General features: G+C 38.7%; 1 protein-coding gene across 7 annotated transcripts in view; it reads right to left on the reverse strand.

Moving 5' to 3' along the window:
• The window catches only part of TBC1D5 (TBC1 domain family member 5), a 599,010-nt gene that overhangs the window by 516,566 nt on the left and 63,113 nt on the right, over positions 1–19,331 (reverse strand). For 5 of the 7 annotated variants that reach the window (XM_061427849.1, XM_061427904.1, XM_061427893.1 and 2 more), the window contains exon 2: positions 2,742–2,804. The exons of the other annotated variants lie outside the window; for them this stretch is intronic. The gene's annotated coding sequence lies outside the window, so the exon portion shown is untranslated. The remainder of the gene's footprint in view (positions 1–2,741; positions 2,805–19,331) is intronic. 7 annotated transcript variants of the gene reach the window in all.

The raw sequence follows: 19,331 nt of genomic DNA on the forward strand, positions 1-19,331 counted from the left end.
AACATTACACATGAATTAAGACTTCTCTTAAACATGCATTATCAACACTGTAACTACTCAATAAGAATCTGAGATGTTACTAGGGTGACCACAGGTCTCAGATCACCCAGGATGATACTAGTTTACATTACTGTTTTGGCATTCATACAACTACAGTTATTTATGGTACTCACACTGTCACCCAAGATTTGACTTAACAGAGCCCTGGAAATGGCCGTGGGCTTAAGAGTCAAAAGAAGTAGTCTGAGAATTAGATATCCAGCAGGCAAACATTCAATCTCCCTGAGGTACAAATTAGTCTTCAGTATTTAATATGGATCCACTATACAGGATTATAAGAAAAATCAAGAAGCTCAAGCACTACCTACTGGTTTAAAAAAGATGACCAAATGTAGTACAAAGTGAATATACTTGGCAAGTGAAGCCTATCAGAGATATAAATAACCACAGCCTCTAAAAGCAACAAACAGAAACACCTCAAATGAAAAGCTACATTATACCAACTGTACACTGGGAACTGTAATGGGCTAAGGACCCTGGGACTCAGGCTGAACGAGGACCAGTTTCAGCGCCATTACTTACCGTCAGCTGTGTGGCAATGACCTACGTCTGTTTCCTCATTCATAAAATGGAGATAACAACCATACTTCTCTCACTTGGAAGAGTAACAAACAATCCACGTAAAAGATATGAGCACTGCGTGCAGCACTGTGCCTGCACAAAGTAACTGCTCAACAAACGCTAGCTATTATCATGGCAGTCTCCACTGCAAACGCTAGCTATTATCATGGCAGTCTTCACTGCTGCCTCTTTTCAAAAACAAGTCCTGCGAGAGTATTCAGGAGGCAATTTCACACACCTGTGCATGGGTGTGTACACATATGTGTATCTGAAACTTTCCATTAAAAATCACTTGGACGACACAGCTAGTATTCACAGATACATGGTGTAGTGTGGAATATTACATTAGTATTGGAGATCTTACTCAACACTGGAGAAGGCTATTGTCTCTGAAAGAAGTCCACAGTGGCATCTTGAAGCACATTTTAAAATAAAATTTCATACCTAACAATATCTGTAGTTGTTCATCTCCAGAACAGAAGAGTCAAAGATATGTATAATACACACATTTTAAATCCACGAATATAAGTCAAAGGAAGACACTCCCTCTAAGGCAAGCATATGAAGGCACTAAAGCAATATCCCAATTAAATATTCATATAGTCAATATTTCAAAATAAGAATTCTGAGTTTACATATGCACATTTTACAATTCTATAGTGAAACCTTTCTACAGAGGTCATTCTCCGTATTTCACAGCATATATTTTAAAGTGTACACTGTTGCATCCCTCTGAAGTGTTAAACTGTAAAGTGCACAGTAACTCACTGCAGGCAAACCCAGACGAAGCCCATGCTGTGCACATGGTACCCATGACCCAGACAACGGCTTTAACCCACTGACTGAACCCAGTCAGAAAGAGAACACATAGAACATGCTCTACCTTATGATTATGAAACAGCATCAGAACTACGAAGAAATAGTTCATTTGGTGAAAAATAGAAACTTTACATATGAGAATCACTAGGTAAAGTCAGAGAAACTACAGCTTGCATTTATAAAGACCTCTGTCCATTTTTAGCTCATTAAAATAAGGGATTTAAAACTTTCCACAAGAAATATGGTATAAAATAAATGTCATGAAAAATGATATAAAAATCCATATAAACATTATGCTGCTTTCCAAATACACATGTAGCAGGAATTTTTAAAAAAAAGAACAAACCCTACATCAGTCAACTTTATATCTTAGGGATCCAAATCTAAGTTGGACATCATTTCTCTGAACTTTCCTAAAATATTCCAGTAGTAAAACAGCTTTGCCATTAAACTCCATTTTCTATTCTAAATCAACCGACCTGCTCTTTAGAGATACCAAGGATAATGAAGACTGAAGTTTACATGTTCTGTCTCAGTTTACAGACTATAGGCTATATTATTAATCTGTAAGTGACTCTACAATGAGTATCCACATAACAAATATTCTATCAGCAGTAACCCTAAACAGGTAAATTTAGAGCTAAACAAAGCATAACTGAACTTTTATAACTATCATAAATTACTTAAAAAAAAAAAAATCCCTGGGCATTGCAATGAATATACTTTTGCCTTAGAGCTAATACTTTAATTTTAAAGAACCACAAAGAAAAAAATCAAAACTAGTCAGTAACAATGCAGCGTCTAAAAGCAATAAACTCAAAATTAAGTTATAAATAATTTAAAGCATGTCATGAAGATGTATTAATAATTCATCAGATAAATAATTTACTAAATAATCAAATAAATAAATAATGAAATACATAAATAAATCAGCAAATAAATAATTCTGCAAAATAACCTAAACAATAAGTCACCCGAACAAATCACAAACCTACAAAACTACAATGATTCTTTGGATTCTGATAGTTTTAAATAAGCAAATGTACATAAACTAGATCAATCCTTGTTAGAATTAGAAATATTTTTCAATGCTATTGGTAAAATCCTCATCTCAGTACATAAGAACACATTTTCAATTTTTAAAAGACTGCACAGGATTAGTTCTTATAAATTATTAACACAATTATAATATATCCTCCTCTACATTTTACATATAATATCTCTGCCTAACATATTTCCCCCAAACAACTGGATACTTAAAATATTCTTAATTTACAGTTCTTTTTCAAAGCAATACTTACAGTACAATAGTCCTATGGTCTTTTTGATAGCTTTCCTATCTTCACCAAGTCTCTGGAAATTTTCTGCAGGGATAGAAAAATAAGAATAACCTTAATTATTATAGATGGCATTTCATTCACTAGTGAACAATGCTTTATAATTCTACAAAGTAGCAGTGGGGAATGGAGATTAGTAGTTGTGAACTTTGTCAAGTTTTTAGAAGTCTTCAGTGGACTAAACCCAAGCTGACAGAGGCCAGCTTCCTCTACTGGAGCTGACACACAATCTGCTACAACTGGCGGGATTTCAGACGTGAAGACAAACGCCTCCAAGGACAAAGAGACTGTCTGACATCTAATGCCGTCAGCAATTTGAGAAGCTCATGGTCCTTCAAAGAACACATGAGGCCACTTAACTGTCACAACCTGAATGTGCTAACAACCTAGTGAGAGCACCACTAACAGTCAAACACAACTGACCTCATAAACCAGTCTTCATTTAACATTTCAGGTTTTTACCCACCCACAGTATTATGGGCTCTTGAAGTCCATCAACAGCAGATCCCAGGCTGTGGTAGCCTATCCCACAGAAATAAGAACTTTGTAATGAGCATTTGACACTTTTAAGGAAATAAATCCAAACAGTGTAACACAACCTCTGACAAGAAGGAAACTAAAAGTATTTTCTATAATTATCTCAATATATTTTCCAATCAAGATGGGTAATATTTTATCTATTTCATAATCATGGAAAATGAGACTCATATACTGCCTGTGATCCCCAGCTGGTAGGAAGAGTCTAACTGCCTAAAAAACTCCACGTGAAGGGCCAGTGAACTACAGACTCCTTAAATTTGAGCCTACCCTTAAAAACATAACAAATCCTAAAGCACTGTAAACTCATTAGAGCAATGGTTTTGCCTCCCAGAGGACATTTATTGGCATGTCCAATAAAAAGAATATTTATTGGCAATAAGCAGATAGAGATCAGGGATGCTGCTAAACATCCTAAAATATAAAGGCTAGTCTCCTACAATAAAGAATTATCTGGCCTAAAATATTAATAGTGCTGAGGGCGGGAGACTCTAGCATAGAGTAAAATGTCCATAAGCACTGTGTGGTTTTCCTACATAATAAAATAACATTTTGTTCAGGGATGTAATCTTTTTTAATATGTATAACACTGTATGTAGTAGGATACCCTAGATAAAAATTCATATGCTGTGGAGAATGTGTATATGGGAACTCTTTGTACTTGCTAATTCTTTTATAATAAACACCTAAAATTTCTCAAAAAAATTTTTATTGACTTTTTAAATATGTATTCTTCAGTACTTTCAGATCATAAGTTCCTTATTGCAAAATTCAGGCTTAAACTGAAGTGGGGAAACCACTAGACCATTCAGGTATGACCTAAATTAAATCCCACATGATTATACAGTGGAGGTGACAAAGAGATTCAAGGGATTAGATCTGGTAGACAGAGTGCCTGAAGAACTATGGACAGAGGATTGTACCCTTGTATAGGAGGGCACTAACCAAAACCATCCCCAAGAAAAAGCACTAAAAGAAGGAAAAATGATTGTCTGAGGAGCCCTTACAAATAGCTGAGAAAAGAAGAGAAAGAAGTGAAAGGCAGAAGAGAAAGAAAGAGATATACCCAACTGAATGTAGAGTTCCAGAGAATATCAAGGAGAGGTAAGAAAGCCTTCTCACATGAACACCACAAAGAAAGAGGGGGAAACAATAGAATGGGAAAGACTAGCGATCTCCTCAAGAAAACTGGAGATACCAAGGGAACGTTTCATGCAAAGACGGCACAGTAAAGGACAAAACAGGGCAAGGACCTAACAGAAGCAGAAGAGACTAAGAGGCGGCAAGAACACACAGAAGAACCTACAAAAAGGTCTTAATGACCCAGATGACCAAGATGGTGTGGTACTCACCTAATGCCAGACACTGGAGTGTGAAGTCAAGTGGGCCTTAGGAAGCATTATTATGAACAAAGCTAGTGGAGGTGATGGAATTCCAGCTGAGCTATTGAAAATCCTAAAAGATGATGCTGTGAAAAGTGCTGTACTTGATATGCCAGCACTTTGCTGGCATATCAAATTTGGAAAACTCGGCAAAGGGTCACAAGATTGGAAAAGGTCAGCTTTCATTCCAATCCCAAAGAAAGGCAATGCCAAAGAATGCTCAAACTACCTTAGAGTTGTGCACATTTTACATGCTAGGAAGGTTATGCTCAAAATCCTTCAAGCAAGGCTTCAACAACACATGAACCAAGAACCTCCAGATGTGCAAGCTGGATTTAGAAAGGGCAAAGGAACCAGAAATCAAATTGCCAATCAATTAGATCATAGAAAAAGCAAAGGAATTCATTTAAAAAAAAAAGGGGGAAAGAAATCTACTTCTGCTTGACTACACTAAAGCCTTTGACTACGTGGATTACAATAAACTGGGGAAAATTCTTAAAGGGATGGGTATACCAGACCACCCTACCTGCCTCCTGAGAACACTGTACGAGGGACAACAAGCCACAGTTAGAATGAGACATGGAACAATGGACGGGTTCAACATTGGGAAAGGAGTATGTCTAGACTGTATACTGTCACCCTGCTTATTTAACTTATATGCAGAGTACATCATGTGAAATGCCGGGTGGGATGAATCACAACCTGGATTGTGACTGCTGGGAGAAATATCAACAACCTCAGATATGCAGATAATGCCATTCTAAAGGCAGAAAGGGAAGAGGAACTAAAGAGCCTCTAGATGAAGGTGAAAAAGGAGAGTGAAAAAACTGGCTTAAAACTCAACATTCAAAAAACTAAGATCAGGGCATCCAGTCCCGTCACTTTATGGCAAACAGATGGGGAAAAAGTGGAAACAGTAGCAGAATTTATTTTCTTGGGCTCCAAAATAACTGTTGATTGTGACTGCAGCCACAAAATTAAAAGACGCTTACTCCTTGGAAGAAAAGCTGTGACAAAATTAGATAGCATATTAAAAATCACTTTGCCAACAAAGGGCCAACTAGTCAAAGATATGATTTTTCCAGTAGTCACGTACAGATGTGAGAGCTGTACCGTAAAGAAGGCTGAGTGCCGAAGAATTGATGCTTTGAATCTGTGGTGCTGGAGAAGAGTCAGAAGGCAAGGAGATCACACCAGTCAGTCCTAAAGGAAAGCAACTTTGAATATTCATTGGAAGGACTGAAGCTGAAGCTCCAATACGTTGGCCACCTGATGAGAAGAGCTGACTTATTAGAAAAGACTCTGATGCTGGGGAAGATTGAGGGCAGGAGAAGAAGGGGACGACAGAGGATGAGATGGCTAGATAATATCACTGACTCAGCAGACTTGATTTGAGCAAACTCCAGGAGATAGTGAAGGACAGGGAAACCTGGCATATTGCATTTCATGGGGTTGCAAAGAGTTAGACATGACTTAGCGACTGAACAACATATTCTTTCACTAAAGTTGTGAATAACTGTCTTAGAATCAATACCCCCAAAATACATCTAAAGTTATAAAAACAATTTAAATTTGTCAAAATTTTCCCAACAAAGTTAATGGGAGCATTAAAAGTCACAATTATGACCTAACTTTGTCTAAGTGACTAGCCAAGATATCTAAAAGTATTACAAATTCATAGGGCTGTAGAAGATTACTTTAATACACTACAATTAATTTAGTGATTTTGCCTAAAAGTCATCATATGCTTTCTGCAATATTTGTGATAATTATTAAAATCATTTGAGAACAAAATTCATTAATATAGTCATCAAAGAACTCCAGAAAAAATGTATCAAGTAATTTTCCATTCAATACCAATTAACCTCTCTCCAATCTCATGGCTTAATGGTAAAGAATCTTTCTGCCAATGCAGGAGATGCAGGAGACATGAGTTCCATCCCTGGGTCTGGAAGATCCCCTGGAGGAAGAACTGGCAATTCACTCCAGGATTCCTGCCTGGAAAATTCCATGGGCAGAGGAGCCTGGCGGGCTGCAGTGCATGGGGGTGCAAAAAGTCAGACAACGGAGTGACTGAGCATGCACACCACACACACAATCTCAAAACAGAGTTGATACAATGCATGTTTCATAGAGTATCAAACAATGGTATCCTTTATCAGAGAGGATTAGATTATATCCTTCCCTAGCCAAAAAAAATTTAATAATTATAATGAGTTAAATGAGAGGAAAAAAAACTGAGGGAGAGAATTTCTCCCATGTAAACGTCTTAAAGTGGACAATCAAAGGCTGATGTGGCAGCTCTAAGTATCAGGGGTCCAAGTTCCTTCCCTCTTTTTGCTCTACATTTACTGTTATATTAAAAGTCACCTTGTACTCTAAGAAGGCTACAGGGACTCCAGCTACTACCCCTGTCTTGCAAGTAGCAGAAAGAAAGAAGGGGAAGAAAGGCCCATCCCATTCTCTTTAATGGTCATATTTCACCTTACAGCTCGTCAACTATGACCTAGTCCCTCTGCCCACACTCAACCACTCGAGGGGACAGGCAACCATCTCCAAATGCGGTAATAATGCTCATCTACAAAACTGAGATTCCTGGGCTTCCCTAGTGGCCTCGTCATCAAGAATCCACCTGCCAGTGCAGTGGAAATGGGTTCCATTCTTGTCCAGGAAGATTCCATACGCTGCAGGGCAGCTAAGCCCATGTACCTCACTCCTGAGGCTGCGGTCTGAATCCTGCGAGAGGCAACTGCTGAGCCCACGCATCCCAGAGCCTGTTTTTCACAAGAAACCACCACAATGAGAAGCCCACACAACACCACCTAGAGAGTAGCCTCTCTAACTTGCTGCAGTTAGAGAAAGCCCGCGGGCAGCAGTCAAGACCCAGCACAGCCCAAAGAAATAAATAATTCTTTTAAAAACACTGGGATTTTTTTTATTAAGAAAGAAATTTTGCAGGGCAAACTATGAGAGGCAGATTAAGGTGGAGATAACACTTCAAAGAAAATGGGAGATACACACAAATTTTTCATTTAGAGTGGTTCACAGCAAATACAAATATGTATACATGTGTGTATGTGCGTATATATATTTATGAAAGAAAATCTAAATGTTTAACAATAGGTGAATGGTTAAATAGATTTGAGGATAATCTCAAAACAGAATGCTATATAGATACCAAATACCACTTCAAACAATTTTACAGATACAGAGGAATGTTCGCAATATTGTATGGAACAATAGGCTATCCAACATTTCATATTAAGTAGTCCCTATTTAAATAAACACACATACATACAAATACACACAGTGTGCATGCATGCTGCTGCTTCAGTCGTGACCTTCTTAGCCCACCAGGCTCCTCTGTACGTGGGAGGCAAGAATACTGGAGTGGGTTGACCCTATCTTCCCAACCCAGGGACTGAACCCACATCTCTTATTTCTCCTGCATTGGCAGGCAGGTTCTTTACCAGTAGTGCCACCTGGGAAGCTTTATACACAGAATATACTGATATATACCCAGAGGCACATTTTGTACCTATGTATATATAGAGAGAGGTTTCCCCGATGGCTCAGCAGGTAAAGAATCCACCTGCAATGCAGGAGCCACGGGTTCAATCCCTGGGTTGGGAAGATGCCCTGGAGAAGGAGATAGCACCCACTCCAATATTCTTGCCTGGAAAAAACAATGGACAGAGGAACCTGGTGGGCTGCAGACCAAAGGGTCACAAAGAACTGGACACAGCTGAGCGACAAAGCACATACAGAAAGAGAGACGGTGACCACATAAAAAGCAAGAGAACAGAATTAAATGATAATAGTGGTTTGGGCTACGGGAAGCAATACGCTTTCATTTTCCCCAAACCTTTCACTGCTTTCTAATTTCTCTACAATGAACACATAATATGCCTATAATTCTTTTCATGAAGATTTTGGCCTAGATGAAGAAAACCACCTTAAAAGGGCAATTAGATTCAAGCTTTAAGTTGCTCCTTGGACTTGCGTAATAACAAAAAGAGAAGGAGGGAAATCTATAGCTGCACTGTGTTTTGTTGGTTGTAAGAAGCTAACTTCTTTATGTGCAGCTTGTTTTCAACTCACTAACACACACATATCACATTTGTCAGCTTTACACAGCTCACTCCTAAGCAAATGCTGTATCCATCACCCCCAAGAATCCATCCCACCACACTGACTGCTTTGTTCACCGCGTTCTGTAGAACTAATCACTTGTACTTTAGGCATCTACAAATCCCTCCACTTTTTACATTTCTATTTTTCTTAGTTCTAAAATGGATCCATCTAACAGAAATTACATCTTTCTCATATCTTTGTAACTATCTTGCATTGTCTTGAATGCAACCACTAATCTATGGGCCATCTCTAGAATTCCGTCATTTCAAAAATGTATCATCAATTCTCTTGACACTGTAACCTCAAAGTGGAACCTTCACAAAGGGTCTCAGACTGAATTCACACCACGTGCATAATCCAATAAATCTCACGTGAAGACCAATTTAAAGGGATCTTAAATGGTCAGTATCCCTAGACACTGGGGAAAGCACAGGTAAATTCTCAAAGGAAGTAACTTCAATCCTAGCCTCGAAGAAGCCAGTAACTTTCAAAAACACTCAATTAAAAAAAAAAAAATCACAAAACAAGACCCAATGAATGAGGGCCAACATAAGAAATAGAACAATTAGACTACACATATTTCAATTATTGGAAACACTATACAGTAAGGATGGTACAAGTAATAGAAACACTTATAATATGGATGTGAATTAAATAAAATCTCAAGAAATAAGAAGCAGTGGTAAAATTTTCAACTGAGTGGAAAAGTTAAACAGTAGAATCAACACAAACAGAAATAATTAGTCAACGTGAAGACTTTTAAAAACCTATCTAAAATGCAGTTCAGAAAGACAAAGAAAGAAAATAAAATCCGTAAGAGCAGAACAAAGACAGGATCAGGAGGACTGACAGCGCCTGAAACCACTGCCGATGAGGGTCAGTCTTACACGGCCGGCCCACTGCGGACGTGGCTGCTGTGAAATGCAGTTGAACGGAACTCTTTAAAAGTCATATGCTTAGATGTCATGATAATATCAGCGTGCTATTAAAAGCACCTCTTTACATTGAATTTATCTTGATTCATTAAATACCAGTGATACCAGTTTGCAGACCAGCACTGACCTGAGGTCGCCTTTGAGTAGCAACAATCTAAAAAAAATAGATCAAAACCAGAAAAGAATATAAAAGACAAAAGAAAATATAGCTGCCATTCAAATAGATGATGAAAATTTTCAACACCAATTGAAGGTACAAATGGAAAATCCCCAGTGCAAGAAAAAACAGGAAAGATGCATATAAATGTGTGGGTGACTGCTGATCAGTGTAGGGGCTACACCTCACACCAATCACTGCAACACAATTCCAAACCAGCATTTTCATCATTTTTTTTAAACTCTTAGGACTCAATCAAGCTCTAGATGTACTCTAAATAAACAAAAAAAAGGACAAGTGGACATAGTAAAGAAAGCTATCAGAGATCAAGTTTCAAGACTTAGTGATTTCCTCTCAGTCCATACTGAGAGGAAACACTCTGTCCATACTTCTCAAACTGTGTTTACTTCATTAGAGTTATTTCTAATGTGTAACTAACTGTATGAAAAAAAAAAAAATACTCCAAACTTACATTAGCAGAGACTGAAAACGCTTTCAATTATATGGAAATGAATAGAATTCCAATTCCGTTAACCGTTCCTTTGAATGTGAGGTGAGCTTCAGCATACATTACCTATTACATCCTCTAATCATAACAGATTTTTTTATTTCTAAATGCAGTTCATTTAAAACACCCTGCTCAAACATCTACCACAAACCAAGTGTAAATTCATACCTACATGGCAAAACAGGAACTACGGTATCACACCTCCTGAGAAAGAGTTATAACTAATATCTGTATAAATCTTTGCTCACTTTGCAAATATTTGACACACAAATAACTGAAGCACAATACACTTCTGGGTTTCACAGAACAAATCTAATAATGGTGAAAGCTTGCCAAGTAAAAGAACATGGAGAACAGCATCAAAAATATATAAGAAAAAACACAGAAATTGAATATAACAATATATAGAAAAAAAGATGACCAAAATCAAATCAAAGGCTGCTGCTTCGCACCGTTCCCCATCACATGGAATTGAAAGGACCCTCACAGGGTGCACACAGCGTATCAGTCAAACGAGCGCTGCACTCACCTGTTTGATCCAGGGTCACTAAACTCAAACAGTTTAGCAAGATATTCATGTAATTTCTTATTTGATCTGAAGAAGCTTTATTGACTATGCCAAAGCCTTTGACTGTATGGATCACAATAAACTGTGGAAAATTCTGAAAGAAATGGGAATACCAGACCACCTGACCTGCCTCTTGAGAAATCTGTATGCAGGTCAGGAAGCAACAGTTAGAACTGGACATGGAACAACAGACTGGTTCCAAATAGGAAAAGGAGTACGTCAAGGCTGTATATTGTCACTCTGCTTATTTAACTTACATGCAGAGTACATCATGAGAAACGCTGGGCTGGAGGAAGCACAAGCTGGAATCAAGATTGCCAGGAGAAATATCAATAACCTCAGATATGCAGATGAAACCACCCTTATGGCAGAAAGTGAAGAGGAACAAAAAAGCCTCTTGATGAAAGTGAAAGAGGAGAGTGAAAAAGTTGGCTTAAAGTTCAACATTCAGAAAACGAAGATCATGGCATCTGGTCCCATCACTTCATGGGAAATAGATGGGGAAACAATAGAAACAGTGTCAGACTTTATTTTTCTGGGCTCCAAAATCACTGCAGATGCTGACTGCTGCCATGAAATTAAAAGACGCTTACTCCTTGGAAGGAAAGTTATGACCAACCTAGACAGCATATTAAAAAGCAGAGACATTACTTTGCCAACAAAGGTCCATCTAGTCAAGGCTATGGTTTTTCCAGTGGTCATGTATGGATGTGAGAGTTGGACTGTGAAGAAAGCTGAGCACCGAAGAATTGATGCTTTTGAACTGTGGTGTTGGAGAAGACTCCTGAGAGTCCCTTGGACTGCAAGGAGATCCAACCAGTCCATTCTAAAGGAGATGAGTCCTGGATGTTCTTTGGAAGGAATGATGCTAAAGCTGAAACTCCAATACTTTGGCCACCTCATGCAAAGAGTTGACTCATTGGAAAAGACTCTGATGCGGGGAGGGATTGGGGGCAGGAGGAGAAGGGGACGACAGAGGGTGAGATGGCTGGATGGCATCACCGACTCGATGGACGTTGAGTCTGAGTGAACTCCGGGAGTTGGTGATGGACAGGGAGGCCTGGAGTGCTGCAATTCACAGGGCCGCAAAGAGTCTGACACGACAGCGCAACTGAACTGAACTGAAGATTCATATAGTGCTACCTCTGAGGTTATGGGAAAAGAATTCAAACAGAAAAAAAAAAAAACTGAGCTAAGTAGTTAAAACTAGGTCAGGTAAAAGTAACTATAACAAAAGGCTTAGCATGGCAAAAATTGTCAATCATATATTTGTTGCTCTTATTGCTGTTGAGTCACTAAGTCATGTCCAACTCTTGATGACCCTATGGACTGCAGCATGCCAGGCTTCCTTGTCTTCACTATAATCTGGAGTTGCTCAAACTCATGTCCACTGAGTCATGATACTACCTAACCATTTCATGTTCTGTCTCCCCCTTCTCCTCCTGCCTTCAGTCTTTCCCAGCATCAGGGTCTTTTCGAATGAGTCAGCTCTTCTCATCAGGTGGCCAAAGTACTGGAGTTCTTTATGTTCCAGTTCTTTATAGTCCAACTCTCACATCCATACATGACCACTGGAAAAACCATAGCTTTGACTAGATGGACCTTTGTTGGTGAAGTGATGTCTCTGCTTTTTAACACACTGTCTAGGTTGTCATAGCTTTCCTTCCAAAAGGCAAGTGTCCTTTACTTTCATGGCTGCAGTCACCATCCCCAGTGATTTTGGAGCCCAAGAAAATAAACTCAGTTATTACTTCCATTTTTTTCCCCTTCTGTTTGTCATGAAATGATGAGACCAGATACCATGATCTTAGCTTTCTTAACAATGATTTTCAAACCAACTTTTTCACTCTCCTCTTTCACACTTACCAAGAGGTTCTTTAAATCCTCTTAGCTTTCTGCCATTAGAGTGATATCACCAGCATATGTGAAATTGTTGATGTTTCACCCAGCAATCTTAGTTCCTACTCATGATTCATCCAGCCTGGTATTTTGCATGATGTAATCTGCATATAAGTTAAATAAGCAGGGTAACAATATACAATACAGCCTTGTCTTCAGTTCAGTCGCTCAGCAGTGTCCAACTCTGTGTGACCCCGTAGACTGCTGCACACTGGGCTTCCCCGTCCTCTACCAACTCCCAGAGCTTGGTCAAACTCATGTCCATTCAGTTGGTGATGCCATACAAACATGTCATCCTCTGTCGTCCCCTTCTCCTGCCTTCAATTTTCCCAGCATCAGGGTCTTTTCCAATAAGTTAGCTCTTTGTATCCGGTGGCCCAAACATTGGAGCTTCAGTACCAGTTCTTCCAATGAATATTCAGGATTGATTTCCGTAAGGATTGACTAGTTTGATCTCCTTGCTGTCCAAGGGACTTTCAAGAGTCTTCTCCAACACCACAGTTCAAGAGCATCAATTCTTCAGCACTCAGCTTTCTTTATGGTCCAACTCTCACATCCATACATGACTATGGGAAAAATCATAGTTTTGACTAGACAGACCTTTGTCAGCAATGTCTCTGCTTTTTAATATGCTGCCTAGATTTGTCATAGCTTTTCTTCCAAGAAGCAAGAGTCTTTTAATTTCATGGTTGCAGTCACAATCTGCAATGATTTGGGAGCCTAAGAAAATAAAGTCTGTCACTGTTTCTATTGTTTCACCACCTATTTGCCACGAAGTGATGGGACTGGATGCCATGATCTTAGTTTTTTGAATGTTGAGTTTTAAGCCAGCTTTTTCACGCTCCTCTTTCACTTTCATCAAGAGGTGCTTTAGTTCCTCCTCTTACTCCTTTCCCAATTTTGAACCAGTCAGCTGTTCCATGCTCAGTTCTATCTGCTGCTTCTTAACCCACATACAGATTTCTCAGGAGACAGGTAAAGTGCTCTGGTAATCCCATCTCTTTTATGAATTTTCCACAGTTTGCTGTGATCCACACAGTTAAAGGCTTCATCATAGTCAATGAAGAAGTAGATGTTTTTCTGGAATTCCCTTGCTTTCTGCATGATCTAGTGAATGCTGGCAATTTGACCTCTGATTCCTCTGCCTTTTCTAAATCTGGCCTGTACACCTGGAAGTTCTCCATTCACATACTACTTAAGCCTAGCTTAATGGATATGAGCATTACCTTGCTGGCATGTAAAATGAGCGCAACTGCACAGCAGTTTGAACATTCTTTGGCTTGCCCTTCTCTGGGATTAAAATGAAAACTGAACTTTTCCAGTCCTGTGGCCACTGCTGTTTTCCAAATTTGCTGAGATACTGAGTGCAACACTGTAACAGCATCATCTTTCAGGATTTAAATAGTTCAGCTGGAATTCTGTCACTCCCTCTAGCTTTGCTCACGGTAATGCTTTCTTAGGCTCATTTGACCGCATACCCCAGATGTCCAGTTCTAGGTGAGAGACCACACCATCGTAGTTATTCAGGTTATTAAGACCATTTTTGTACAGTTATGCTGTGTATTTTTGCCACCTCTTCTTAATCTCTGCTGCTGCTGTTAGTTCCTTGCCATTTCTGTCCTTTGTCATGCCCATCCTTGCCTGAAATGTTGCCATCATATCTCCAATTTTCTTAGAGAGTCTTTCCCATTCTATGGTTTTCCCCTATCCTTTCGCATTGCTCATTTAAGGCTTTTTGATCTCTTCTTGCTATTCTCTGGAACTCTGCATTCAGCTAAGTGTATCTTTCCCTTTCGCCCTTGCCTTTCACTTCTCTTCTTCCCTCAGCTACATGGAAAGCCTCCTCAGACAACCACTTTGCATTCTTTCATTTCTTTACTGCTGGGATGATTTCAGCCACTGCCTCCTGTATACTGTTATGAACCTCCATCATTAGCTCTTCAGGCACTCTGTCTACCAGATCGAATCCCTTGAATCTATTCATCACCTCTACTGTATAATCGGGACTTTATTTAGGTCATACCTGAATGGCCTAGTGGTTTTCCCTACTTTCTTCAATTAAATCCTGAATTTTGCAATAAAGAGCTCATGATCTGAGCCACAGTCAGCTCCAGGTCTCGTTTTTGCTGACTGTATACAGCTTCTCCATCTTCAGCTGCAAATAACATAATCACTCTGATTTTGGTATTGACCATTTGCTGATGTCCATATGTAGAGTCTTCTCTTGGGTTGTTAGAAAAGGATGTTTGCATGTTCTTTTGACAAAACTTTGTTAGCCTCTGGCCTGCTTAATTTCATACTCCAAGGTCAAACTTGCCTGTTATTCCAGGTATCTCTTGACTTTCTACATCTGCATTCTAACATCCTATGAGGAAAAGGACATTTTTTCATGGTGTTATTTCTTGAAGATCTTGTAGGTCTTCACAGAACCAGTCAATGTCAGCTTCTTCAGCATCAGTGGTTGGGGCACAGACTTGGATTACTGTGATGTTGAATAGTATGCCTGGAAACAAACCAAAGTCATTCTGTTGTTTTTGAGGCTGCACCCAAGTATTGCACTTTAGACTCTCTTGTTGACTATGAGGGCTACTCCATTTCTTCTAAGGGATTCTTGCCCACAGTAGTATATATAATGGTCATCTGATTTAAATTCACTCATTCCCATCCATTTTAGTTCACTGATTCCCAAGATGCTGATATTCAATTTTGTATCTCCTGCTTGACCATGTCCAATTTACCTTGATTCAAGGAACTACTATTCCAGGTTCCTACACAACACTGTTCTTTACAGCATCAGACTTTACTTTCAATACCAGACATATCCACAACTGAGTGTTATTTCCACTCTGGCCCAGCTGCTTCGTTCTTTCAGGAGCTATTACTAACTGCCCTCTGCTGTTCCCCAGTAGCATACTATACACCTTCCGACCTGGGGGTTCATCTTCCAGTGTCCTATCTTTTTGCCTTTTCATACTGTTCATGGGGTTCTCAAGGCAAGAATATTGAAGTGAGTAGCCATTTCCTCCTCTAGTGGACCACGTTTTATCAGACCTTTTCATTATGACCTGGATCTCTTCACCCACCCATCCTGGGTTGCTCTGAAGGCATGGTTCAGAGTTTCATGCAGTGTTGCAAGCACCTTTGCCACAATAAGACTGTGATCCATGAGAGGGTATCCATACTTAACCACGAAGAACCAAAAGTTCAAGCCATTCAGAAAAGCTCAGGGGCAAGGTCCTTAAATAACAAATTTTCACCAAATTATTCCACAACTGTCTTGATTCACAGCCTAAGCAGATAAAAGACATGCAATATTTTAACTTGGTAATTTATAATAAAATGGATTTAACCTGGAAATTTACAGTGAAGTTTAGTTTTTAAAATGCATTTCAGCTAGACATAAACATCAGGCAGTGAAAATATTTAGCCTTATAATTTAAAATTCTGAAAGCTTACACCAAGCTTAACCAATACTAATCCACTCCAATATAAAAAAGAACTAAAATGAAATATCCCACAGTATCTTTTTTGAGTTTTTATTTAAAGTTATTGATAATCACATTTTTGTATTCTCCGTAGCTGCTTTAAGTCTTCATTGTAGAGAGAGAAAGGCAGGTTTTAAAAACACACCTACATGCATGTACGCATCCATGTAAACCTGCCCCCATAATTGCAAACTCTTCACTGGCACTTCTTGATCCTGACTGAAAACATGACAGTGAGTAACCAAACTTTTAAACTTAATGCACTTCCTTTAAGAATACACTTTTTAGTAAAGGAAAACTACAAAGATCAAAATTTATCATCACAAACTTTGCAAATGGCTAAAATTGGGGGGAAATAAAGGCAAGCAGTATACTCCTGTATCTGTCAAAAAAGGACTTGAGCTTCTCACAGGGAAATGCTAATGACCCAAATAGCGTATGAGTCTGAAGATTAACTGATACCTGAAGATCAGTCACACAGTCACAAATTTTCCCACTGAGATATCCCTAATAAGTACCCTAGTAAACAATGAACTCACATATATGGGAGTCTGGGAATGGAACCCCAAAATTGTTCTCAATAACCATTAATATTCTTTGGCACTGAATGTTTTTTTTAAATGACTGTGGTAATTCTTTCCATTATACAATATCCCAGTAAAATTCAACTTGAAAAGAAAACATCACGTTTATACTGTTTCTTCACATATCCAGCACTAAGAAGGAGATAAACGATCTTATCCTGCTCAAACCAGAACTTCATACCTTTGTTGGAGGACCACATACTTTATACCAGAGGGAAAGATAATTCTAGTAAGTTTCCAGGTTTATTCTGCTATTCTGTTTCATAAACACTGGATCCACCAAAGAATCGACTCTACCTTTATACACACATACAAACGCATATACACTATTAGAAACCTTCGCTTTTAAAACTTTTTGGACTACATCAAACTAAAATGCTTCTGCACAGTGAAGGAAACCACCATCAAAATGAAAAGGCAACCTACTGAATGGGAGGAGCTATTTTCAAACAATATTTCTGAGAAGGGGATAATATCTAAAACATATGAAGAACTCTTACAGCAAAAAACAAACAACCACGTAATTCCATAGTGGTCGAGTGGTTAGGACTCCACACTTCCACCGCAAAGTCCAATCCCTGGTCAGGGAAAAAAGATCCCACACACAGCATGGAATGTCCAAAGAACAAACAAAAAACAAAACCCAATTAAAAAATAGGCAAAAGATCTGTTTTGCCCAAAGTTTTCACTCGTCTCAGGTTTAAAGGATTTGTTAACAAAATAAGCCACTTGTTAAATACAAATAAATTATACACATTTTTATTAGAGAACTATCTAGCTTACTTTCAAAGTACTAACATTAACAGAAAAGAGAAATAGAAAGAGCAGAGAATACATCACCAATTTGGGTTCTGACCAACATCCAGACTTAATTTGTGCTGGGAAGTCCTGTGTCACAGCACACCTGGAGTCCCAATCAGGAAAGGGTCCCAGGCAGCATGTCCACTCAGGGGGTGAAAATTCAAAGATTGCAGTTTGGGGTTCCCCCTTATAATCACAGGAATGTCACAAACTGACATCATCATCCATCTGTGACCAAACCACAGCTTTGGTTTCCTGTTAATACTGTTTGTTTTGTTGTGTAAACTTGGAATGTAGTTATGCTTGGAGCTTGGTCGGCCAGCCCCCTCCAGGTCTCAACAGTCTTAAGATTTCTCCCCCATCTTATCTAAGGTGCTGCAAGCCTTCCACTCACAGCAGGCCTTCACTCCCAGTCACTCCCAGTCAGGGCAGTGTCCAGGCAGGTAAGAAACAAGGTCAGAGGCCTGCTCTGCTTTGTCTCTGAATAAACAAGACTATTCATTCATCTCCCTAACAAGATCTGAAAAGACATTTTTCTGAAGAAGACATATAGATAGCCAACAGGTACATGAAAAGGTTTGGCATCACTATCATTACAGAAATGCCAATCAAAAATAATTAACAATCAATTCACAGGTGTTACAATTATCAAAAAGAAAAGAAATAATAAATGCTGGAGAGGATATGGAGAAAAGGAAATCTTCATACACAATTGGTGGGACTATAAATTGGTACAGCCACTATGGAAACAGAACGCAGTGTCCTCAAACAGTTAGGAACAGAACTACCATATGACCTGGCTATTCCACTTCTGGGTATTTACCTGAAGAACAAGAAAACACTAATTCAACAAGAGATGTATATCCCTATGTTCACTGCAACATTATATATAACAGCAAGATATGAAAACAACTCAAGTGGGCGCTGACAGATGAAAGGATAAAGAAGATGTATCTCTCTCTCTCTCACACACACACACACACACACACACGGGAATACCAGTCATAAAAAGAATGAAATTCTAAAAAAAAATTGTTTTAATTAAAAAAAGAATGAAAATCATGCCATCTAAGACAACATAGATGGACCTTAAGAACACTGCGCTAAGTAAAAGAAATCAGAGAGAAAAAGACAAATACCGTATGATTTTACTCAAATGTGGAAACTGAAAAAAAAAAAAAAAGTAAATAAAATGAAACAAAAACTCATAGATACAGAGAAAAGATTAGCAGTTACCAGAAGGAGGTTAGGGGTGAGTAAAACAAGTGAAGGGAGTAAAGCAGACGTGATGAACGGTGAACTGAACCTGTGATCAAGATCACTCTGTGGTATATACCGATGTTGAATTACAATGCTGTATACCCAAAACCTACATAATGAAAAAATAAATTTTTAACAAACACTGTTTCTTGAATATCCATTCTTAAAATTTATTATATATTATAATATACTAAAATAATGGGTAACCATGGGAAAACTCCTTTTTCAGCAATTAAGTGGGCAAAATCAATCAGGCCTTAGGAAGGATCATTTCAAAAGAAACTAGTGGAGGTGATGGAATTAC

This window comes from Bos javanicus, chromosome 1 (assembly GCF_032452875.1).
Source record: "Bos javanicus breed banteng chromosome 1, ARS-OSU_banteng_1.0, whole genome shotgun sequence".
Taxonomy (NCBI): Eukaryota; Metazoa; Chordata; class Mammalia; order Artiodactyla; family Bovidae; genus Bos; species Bos javanicus.